The sequence below is a fragment of the Dipodomys spectabilis genome, unplaced genomic scaffold, assembly GCF_019054845.1.
Source record: "Dipodomys spectabilis isolate Male_0828 unplaced genomic scaffold, ASM1905484v1 ptg000113l, whole genome shotgun sequence".
NCBI lineage: Eukaryota > Metazoa > Chordata > Mammalia > Rodentia > Heteromyidae > Dipodomys > Dipodomys spectabilis.
Window position 1 is genome coordinate 1,111,948 of NW_024870790.1, and position 10,176 is coordinate 1,122,123.

General features: G+C 47.4%; 1 pseudogene; it reads right to left on the bottom strand.

Moving 5' to 3' along the window:
• Nucleotides 1-692: 692 nt before the first annotated feature.
• LOC122114936 lies at nt 693-5,377 on the bottom strand (annotated as a pseudogene).
• Between the last annotated feature and the right edge of the window lie 4,799 nt (nt 5,378-10,176).

Here is a 10,176-nt window from a genome sequence, read left to right on the forward strand (position 1 = left end):
GACTTCTTCCCTCACCCACCCCTCCCTGCTGAACTTAGTTCCTTTTTTGTGCTTTTCATTAATACTGTGCTTTGACGTCATAGTTTTCTTTTTTTCTCCTATATACTGGAGTTGAAAAATAGTATAAAGGCCTGAAGATGGACTGTCCACCTAAACAGCCCAGCTTTCCTGTTCTCTTCTTGTCCCAAAGACTAAAGTCTTTGCCTCTAAAATCTCTTTTACAGTATAGTACAATACACACATCAGAAACAAAACAAAAAGCCCCAAATACAAACAAACAAACCCAAACCTCAAAACTAATGAACAATAAAAGCAGAAAGGAATCCTGGGAGAAGCCAGTCCAAAGGACATAGATACACAGAGTGGGGCAGCTCCTGGCCCACGACAGTTCTCAAAGCGCAGCTACAGATTTCCAAAGCAGGTGCCATCATGGGATACCCAAGTCCACAAAAATAAATTTTTTAAAAATAAATCTTAACCGCCCCCAAAACAGCTGTTGATTAAATGACTCACTTTGTTTCTCTGGTAAATCCATACATTCTCGACATGCCCCTGTCTCCCAAAGCTGCCTCCCACTCAGGTCTGTCTCCTCCTATTGCTGACCACCAGCCGATCCTGCTGCAGCCCCTCCTGGCCAGCCGAGGGCCTGGAATCTTTTTTGGACAAGCATCACCACGTTCAACCTTAACAGCTTAGAATATGATATTTCCTGGGTTCCCAGGGCCTTGGCTGAACCCACCCATGCCCACATCCACACCCTGCCCAAAGGCCTCATTGGTGTGTGTGTGGGGGACCATGTTGTTCTGTTGGGATGCCATCATGCCCTGCATGTACATCATCATACTTGGAGAGCCCATGGGCCCTGGGTGGGTGTAGAACTCAGAGATGCCCCTATACTTACATGCCCACGGCGGCGGCCGGGTCGCTCATCAGGGCAAGCTGGCCCCGCATCGAGGACTGGGCTGGTGACATCATGCGGTGGTGAGGGCCCATCATGCCTTGCTGGAGAAAGGCCCGGGGGCCTCATCGGGTTGTGGCCAGGCAAAGAGGGCGATATGCCCAGAGGGATGTCTGGAGTACCCACCAGCCCCGGCCCGCCCATGCCAGGCAATGCCAGTCCCATCCTGGGAGCCTGGTCCCCCATCATCCCCTGCATGTACGGAAACCTGGGCCAGGTCCCCCGAGGGCTGCTTCCAGCTGGGGACTTCCCCTCAAGGGAAGTACTACAGAGTCTGGCCGGGTTTCTAAGAGGGAATGATGCTCGACAGGTTGAACTAGAGGATGCTACTGGCTCTGGGCAGATGACCTCCTGCAGGTCTAGGTCTGTAATCATTTTTTTTTTTTTTTGGTCCGGTCGTGGGGCCTGGGCGCTGTCCCTCAGCTCTTCAGCTCAAGGCTAGCACTCTACCATGAGCCACAGCGCCACTTCCGGCTTTTTTATTTTTTCTTATGTGGTGCTGAGGAATTGAACCCAGGGTCTCGAGCATGCAAGGCAAGTGCTCTACGACTGAGCCACCTTCCCAGCCCCTAGGTCTGTAATCATTGAAGGCATGCTGTTCCCTAGCATGGCCAAGGAGTCAGACCCCCAGGGCTTCCAGGCTTGCAAAGTGCTGTGTCTACGGAACTTTGGGCTAGGTTGCTGAGGGCATTCTCCGGGGAAGCCCATCCGTCCAGGGAAGCTGCCCCCACTGGGGCCCATTGTGGGGAAACAGGACTTGCTGGGGGGAGGGGAGAAAGAACTGGACGGGAGGGAAGCCCTGGGGGAAGCCCATGTGTCTGTGAGGTTCCATGGGACCAGTGCCCCAGGATGGCATCCTGGGGAATCAAGCCAGGCCCCATGGAGACCCCTTGGGTCCCATGGCCTTAGGAAAAGGCATCTGATTGGAGTGAGAAAGTGGCTGGGTCATTCCCATTGGACTTAAGGTTGGCATCGGAACCCTGGGGTTTGGACCTGAAACTCCAGGATTCTGTGTATTAATGCCCATTTACTGGCCTATTATTCATTGACGGGCAGGTTGGGAGGGCTAGCAGGAGAGGAGTCTTCAGAACTGGCCAAGGTTTTGATGGCATTGTGGTGTAACAGGGTGGAGCTGAGCATTGCAAACTTGGACATTCGAGACATCATGATGGAGAGCGGGTGGGCTCAGGAGGCATAGTGTGCATGCTGGAGGGAAGACTTCCAGGAATATTCACAGAGGCAGGCTGGCTGGTGATGGGAGGAGGTGGGGGAGGGACACTCCACTCCACACTGCCCAACATGACTGGTGAGGTCTTGGTGAAACATGCCTAGTGGTTTGGAGGGGGACTCTGGAGGGCAGGCTTGGGGGAAGAGGTGTATCCAGGTGGCAAGGCAAGAAGCTATGGAGACTTCAGGTGAACAGATGAAGCAGCATCAGACCCCAAGACTAGGGGGGTGGGACTTAAGGGATGCAGCAGCAGCTGAGTCTGCCAGCATGTCTGCCAGCTGTGAGAGAGTCTGAGGAAATTTGAGCCCAGCTTTGGGACTGGACTTGGTGCATGGTGGGTGATTTCAGAGGATTCATGCCTGGGGAATGCACCTGGCTTCCGGCCACAGGTATATCTAAAGGCTTTCCACCCAGGCCCTGCTGGTCAGGCAGGGCGGGGTTGATGCTATTGAGGTTGCTGGAAGGGTTGAGAAGTAGTGGTGGCACATGGTTGAGCCCACTCTAAGTGCTTTGGTCAGGCCCAAAGGGTTCTTGGAGGTTTCACAAGCTACTTGCTGCCTGGCTCCTGAGACAGGGGAAGGAAGGGCCAGGGGCCCATGCGGTACTCAGGCTGTGGATGCTCTCTGAACGACAGAGGCACAATCTTCTGCTGGCCAGGCAGCATGTCTGAGCTTCCTGGCCACAACTTCATCCTGTCCTCAGGGCCTGCCCCAGCCTCTCTCATCTTCTGAGGTATCATCTTAGAGCTGGACACCATGCTGACATTGAGACAGACATCCCCCTTCAGCCCACCAGGAACCAGCTCAAACTCCAGCTCCTGCCCTGGGCTGTGCTGTGGAGGCATTCCCTTGGGAAAGGCCCCCCCCTGGAAGTGGCTCACCAGCCCTTCCACTGGAATCCGAGGGAACATGGGATTATTCCCAGGCTCCAGGTAGCGCTGGGAGCCGTCCACCATCCTGTTCACCTCCAGGCTAGGCCGGATGTCTTCCATGCTCATTCCTGTGGTGTGTGTGGGGGGAGGCCCAGCTGTTTCTCTGCCAGCTGCTGCTGGATCATCTCTTCTGACAACCCCTGGGGGTTTGGGAAGCGCTCCCCTTGGCCAGGACCACTGAAGACACCTTGGCCAGGAGGAAAGTTTCCACCATCTGGGATTTTGGGCACATGTCCCTGCCAACTGACTCCAGAAAGCCCCAGCAGAGGTTCCTCACTGGGGACACTGGGCCCCTCCATGTTGGAGTTCATCATCCCTGCGAAAGCAGGGAGGTGCATCTGGCCGCCTAGCATGCTGGGACGGTCCGCAGACGCAGAGAGTGTGAAATGTGGATGCCTTTGGGTAGCTCAGGGGGCCCAGCCTTCCCCTAGAGCCATCTGGTAGGGCGGGGAGGCCCTCGGACCACGCCCCGTGGCCAGGTATTGGTGAGCCATCATGTCCTGCAGGGGGCACTGCTGCAACACCACTTGCTCCTGCTTCTGCCTTTTCTCCTAGTGGACCTCCTGCTGCAGTTTCAGCCACGCGATATGCTCTGCAGTCATGTGGTCCAGGTGGTCGAGGCCGACGGGCCCTGAGTTCAAAGGTGAAACCATTTTGTTGGGAGAAAAGGGGACATCTCTTTGGCCTTGAGGACCAAATGGAGCTCGCACGCCTGTGCGGTACCCAGACCCCTTACCTAGACTTTGTGATTGCGACATCATGGCCTGGATTAGCCTTTCTGTTTTTTTCCAGGGCCCATCTAATACCCCAGGGGTTCAGCGGGCTTCCTCTAGTTTGACCTCCTGTGAATTCTTTCTCCTCAGGGAATAGCATGCTCTGGATGTCTCTGAGAGTTTGTTAGGAGCACTTAAGGTGTTCCAACTGCTCCTGAGAGGTTATCTCCCAGTGTGGGGGGCCCACTCCTGGACACTGGTGGAGATGGGGGGGGGCTTCTTATCTGCTGAAGAGTTGCTGCTCCCCAGGGAGAGAGGGCTTGTTGGGCGTTGAGTTTGGCGCAATACCGTCCAGTTGCAGAGGAGTGGTGCCTGGAGGGCTGCCCACTGGAGGAATTAGTTTATTGTCTACCCAGGAGTCTCCTGGTCCAGGGAAAGGGGTCAGGGGGAGGTGTTGGGTGTGGTGGGCTTGGGTGCTGGTTCTGGAATTGGTGGAGTTGGCTACAGTCTGTGTTCTGGGCAGAATTCTGGTCCTGGTTGGCCGGGGGCTGCTGTGCAAGAGTTTTTGGATCATTCCGCAGGGCAGATATCTGTGTGTTCAGAGGGGCTGTGCTTCTGTCTGTCTTGCTGTTGCAGATGTTCTGAATGTGGAAAGAGACGATCATTTCAACTTGGCCCTTCAATACAGATTTGGCAGCTTTATTGGCCAACTCAGTAGAAAACACATATACCACTTTGCTTGGAGTCTTCTGCGCAAGAGTGGGCTCGGGGGTAGTAATCTGGCGGTGAGAGGGGGTGGAAGACCTGGGGGCCGCCACAGTGCATGGGATCATAGAGAATAGTGTGTGTGAATCCTGGGACTTGACGTGGTCTCCAGAATTACATTCTTTTATGTCAGAGTCATCGTTTGGAGACCCAGGATCTCTCTGATCAAAGAAGTCATTGGAAATACTTCGCTCATTTTCCCCCTTGCCCTTGGCACCATTTCCAGCCCCATTTTTCAGCCCCAAGCTCCCACCTGGGCCAGGAAGTGCTTCAGAAGTATGGCCCCACTCTTGGAGTCACAGGGACATGGTTGGGATTGGCTGGTGGAGCCCCCGGGTTGATCCTGATTGGAGAGTTTAGAATCCACCTGGGGGTTTCCAGATGGGATGAACCATCACATCCTGCTTTGACTTGGGGCTACTGTGTGTGTTTTGTGATGGAGAGGTCCTCACTTTAGGGTTACTGGAATGTATTGTTTGAAATCCTGAGCTTGCAATCACACACAGGGACAGCTCCCGGAGTTCCTCTGGGCTGCAACCAAAGAAGCTGCTGGGGGTGGGAGCAGGGGCCCACTGTCTCCTTGGTGCATCCCTTAGCGATGGCCACAGGTGTGCCTTTTTCCTCTTTGTTTTTCTCCGCTGTGGAAGTGAGTCCTTTCCTCTAGCAGCTCCCGCATTCTCTGGGTGTGTGCCTCCTACTGCAAAAGGAAAATCTCTCATCTCCAGGTCATTCCAAACCACAAGGGTCACGATACTGCTGTGTTCATCCTGGAGGAAAGTCATCTGCCCTCTGCCCAAAGGTGACCATCACTGTCAAGATGTCCAATTTACTCTATCTTCTACATGAGGATACAAACGAGCTTTCTAAGAAGGATCCCAGCTATAGAGAAGGGATTGTTTAGGTCAAAGTGGAGTGACACCAGCTAGTTTCTCATTTAGACCGAGGCATGGTGGGGGCGGGCTGGGCATAGGGCCGTGATGGGGGAGGGGGGAGCTTCGGTCCGGTGGATCTCAGCCCGAGGGGTCAAGGATTCAGGCCAGCAGCAGCGGCAGTGGCGGCGCCTTGTCTCTCCCCCAGCCCCTGGCGGCAGCGGCACACATAGGCTCCACTGTCCCCCAGCGGCGCCCCACCCCCCTCCTTGCCGGCTCCCCACACACATGTATTCTTTCTTTTATTTTAAATATATATATATATATATTATTGTAAAGATACTGTACAGAGGCGTTACAGTTACCCACATATGTATTCTTAAGGACTGTGTTATACTGCACACAACTCAGCTAACAGTTGCTAATATTTATTGAATATCTATCTTTTTGCCCAAGCACTACTCTAAGCCCTTCATGTGTGTTAACTCACTTAATCCTCTTAACAATTCTATAAAGTAGGTTTTATTATTATCTCGGATTTTCAGTTAAAAAGAGATTGTCTCACAGAGATGCTAATAACTTACCTGAGTCAAGTCATCCAACAGTGACAGGCAGAAGAAATCTTCCGACATGAAGCATTTTTGCACCACATGCTGACCCACTCTCTTATTGCCTTCTAGATTTGCTCTGGGCAAGCAGAAGGTGTCAAAAAATGAAGTACTTCCCTTTGTGGAGACACTGAGAAGGAACAGGTAAACATTTTTCATTGATTGTTACCATTTGGGAATGTGAGCAATACTGTCAGAGCCACCAGTTTGTAAAAGAAGCCCCAAAATAGGGGTTTTTATATAAAATTTTCTTATTTTAAGTATTGACATCAAATTCCCATTTAAAAAGATCTATTTCTGGGGCTGGGAAGGATGCTCAGTGGTAGAGCACTTGCCTTGCATGCATGAGGCCCTGGGTTCGATTCCTTAGCACCACATAAGCAAAAAAGAAAAAAACCGGAAGTGGCGCTGTGGCTCAAGTGGTAGAGCACTAGCTTTGAGCTGTAAAGCTGAGGGATAGCGCCCAGGCCCAGAGTTCAGGCCCTAGGACCAGACCCCCCCCCCCCCCCCCCCCCCGCAAAAAAAAGATCTATTTCTTGGATTTCATTTTGCTTAGCAATATCTTATATGGTCATATGTACATAGCTATTGAGCTATTCTGCTCATCTGCTAAAATTATTCTAAATGTAAACTAATTATTGCAAATAAGGGAAACCATGGGACCTGTGTTTCTTTGGGTTTGGCCTACTTCACTTAATTTGATTTTTTCCAAGTCTTTCCATTTCCTTACCTATGGAGCAGTGTGATTCTTTCTGATAGAAGCATAAAATTCCATTATATATATATATATATATATATATTACATATACCACATTTTCTTGATCCATTCATCTACTGAGGGGCATCTGGGTTGGTTCCATAACTTAGCTATGGTGAATAATACTGCCATAAACATAGTTGTGCTGGTAGCTTTAGTATGGCCTTGTTTGTGATCATTTGGGTAAATGCCCAGAAGTAGGATTGCTGGGTCATATGGGAGCCCTATGTATACTCTTTTGAGGAACCTCCATACTGCTTTCCAGAGTTGTTAAACAAGTTTATACTCCCACAAACAGTGTAGTAGTGTTCCCTTTTGACCACATCCCCACCAACATCTGTTGTTATTCGATTTCTTGATTCTAGCCATTCTAACTGGGGTGAGGTGGAATCTTAATGTTGTTTTGATTTGCATTTCATTTATGGCTAGTGAGGTTGAGCATTTCTTCACGTGTTTATTGGTCCTTCTTATTTCATCTTCAGAGAAGTCTCTGAGTCTTTGGCCCACTTATTAATGGGGCAGTTGTTTCTTTGAGGATTTGTTTTTAGGGGAGTTAATTTTTTAATTTTTTTTGGGTCCGGTCTTGGGGCCTGAACTCTGGGCCTGGGCGCTGTCCCTCAGCTCTTCAGCTCAAGGCTAGCGCTCTACCACTTGAGCCACAGCGCCACTTCTGGCTTTTTTCTTTTTGCTTATGTGGTGCTGAGGAATTGAACCCAGGGCCTCAAACATGCAAGGCAAGCACTCTACCACTGAGCCACCTTCCCAGCCCGGGGAGTTAATTTTTTAAGTTCTAAGTAGATTTTAGATACAAGGCCCTAGGTTTTTCTTAGTTGTTGTTTTTAATGTACTATGTGATTTTTTTTTATTTCCTATGTATGTTCTTCCCCTATGGTATATCCCCTGTTGTCAGTGTATTTGATTCTGGTTCCCTGGTATTGTATATGTTTTTTATTTGAATTAGGGAAGGGCAGGTGAACAACAGAATGGTGAGGCAAATGACAAGGGGGAATCAATGGAACAGCGATATACCCAAGAGAATATGTTGGAAATGATCTGTACAACTTGGGGAGTGGGGGGATAGAGTGGTGGGTGGAGGGAAAGTAGGAGAAAAATGAGGGAAGGGGTAACAAGTTTGACAAGAAATGTACTTATTACCTTACTTAAGTAATTGTCACCCCTCTATACATCACCTTGACAATAAAAAAAAGAAAAATTCATCAATTTCAAAAAAAAGTAAAAAAATAAAGAGAATTATTCCAGCTAGGTGCCAGTGTCTCATGTCTATAATCCTAGCTACTCAAGAGGCTGAGATCTGAGGATTGTGGTTCAAAGCCAGCCTAGGCAGTAAAGTCCATGAGACTCTCAACTACAATTAGCCACCAAAAAGCTGGAAGTGTAATTGTGGCTGAAATGGTAGAGCATCAGCCTTGGGGAAAAAAGCTTAGGGACATTGCCTAGGCCTTGAGTTCAAACCCCAGTACCAGCACAAAATTTTGTTGATAGGAAACATTACATTAAAAGTAAGGATATTTAATTCATATACTTATGGAATATTTATTGACAGATTCTTATGAATATAGTGTTAAACCCAGGTAATATTGTTTAATGTAAACAATCAAATCCCCTCTGTATAACTAATAAAAGTTAACAAAACAAAAGAAATGGACTTCTTCCCTGATTTCATGCTAACATATATACTTATATGATTGTTTGTGTATATTTTGGAGTTTAACTTCTCAATGATATTGTAAGACTGTTGGGAGAAAAACGTAGACTTTCAGAGTTTAATATATCCAGGATGCATGTTGAATTCTCTTAGAATTTCCAAATGTAAATAATTTGTATGAAGATATAAATGTCCATTTATGTAAATTTGACTGCAAAAAACAAAGTACATAGATAGCTATGCTGCACACACGTGCAACCTATCTGTGACCCATATCTGACCCATAGGCTGCTGATTTGCAATATTTGTCTCAGGGGCCATATCTTTATTTATTTCTTTTGGGCATAGTTCCTAGCCCATTATCAGGTTTATTGCAGGCAGTGACCAAACACATATTGGCTGCTGCATATGTTTTTGTTCTAGCCTATACATGTTGCAGGCCTGATGCTGTCTCTTAGACAAAGTCTGTTAGACTTCTCTTGCTGTTTTTCAAAATTGGCATCCAATTCTTTCTCCTTCAAAGCACTTTCCTAAATCAGGTGGAAGGAGCTTCTAACATATTCTAAGTAGAATCTGTTTCCATATAACAGCTCTCAAATAACTAAGTGAGGGTGGAAGAATGGGCCAGCCCAGGGTTTTTTCAAGCCTAACTGTGTATTTGAATCATCTAGAGATCTTTTTAAAATGCTGATTCTATATCTCCACCATCACAAAATTCTGATTTAAATGGTCTGTAGTGGGACCCTGGGTACCAGTATTTTATACAAAAAGCCCCCTAGATATTCTAATATACAGCAGGGTTGAAAAGTGATTCAACTGATTAATAAGTGTTTGTCAGAAGGTCCCAAATATACACTTTGGGTCTTGATCAATTGCTTCTCTTTCACTAAAATCAGTCACTATTGTAAAGTAAAGAGTCAGGATGGGGGGTAATTTTATATTTATGAATTCTTTCTTGTGAGCCAAGAAATTCTAATTCTTTTATAATGTCCAGGCAAATAGACAAGAAGATGAGCTAATTATATTGAAGGGATGATATAGTAGACAGCTTCTGAAATGTTTCCTAATGATTTCTACCTTCTGATATTTACATCTTTGTGCAATTCCTTAATCCTTTGGAGACAGACTAAACCCAGTGATTTCCTTCTAACAGATCACAATAAAAAGGATGGGATGTCAAGGTTCTATTACTAGGTTATAAAATGATTTCTGTTTTGCTTATATTTTTTTGCTCTGGGTCTATTTCTGGTTCACCATGATGTAACATGAAAAAAGTTGCCATATTGTGAACTGATGTACAGGGAGGTCCACATAAAATGGAAATGATGGCAGCTACTGCTCAACAGCTGCTGAGGAACAGAAGTCCTTAGTCTAGTAGCCTATAAGGAACTGAAGTCCATCAATGGATCAGTGAATGAACTTGAGTTAGATCTTTTCATAGTTGATTCTTGAGATGACTATAGGTTAGTTTATCACTTTGATTTTAGCCTTTCAGAGACCTGAGCCAAAGGACACACCTAATCTATGCCCAAGCTTCTGAACTCAGAAACAGTGATCTGCTTGTATCTGTTGTTTTAAGCTTGTAAATTTGGGGGTGATGTAATAGTCATAGATGCTGTACAAGAGCAAGATGAGAGTTTCTGTTTATAGCAGTAAATATATGGTTCCTCAACTTTAGCAT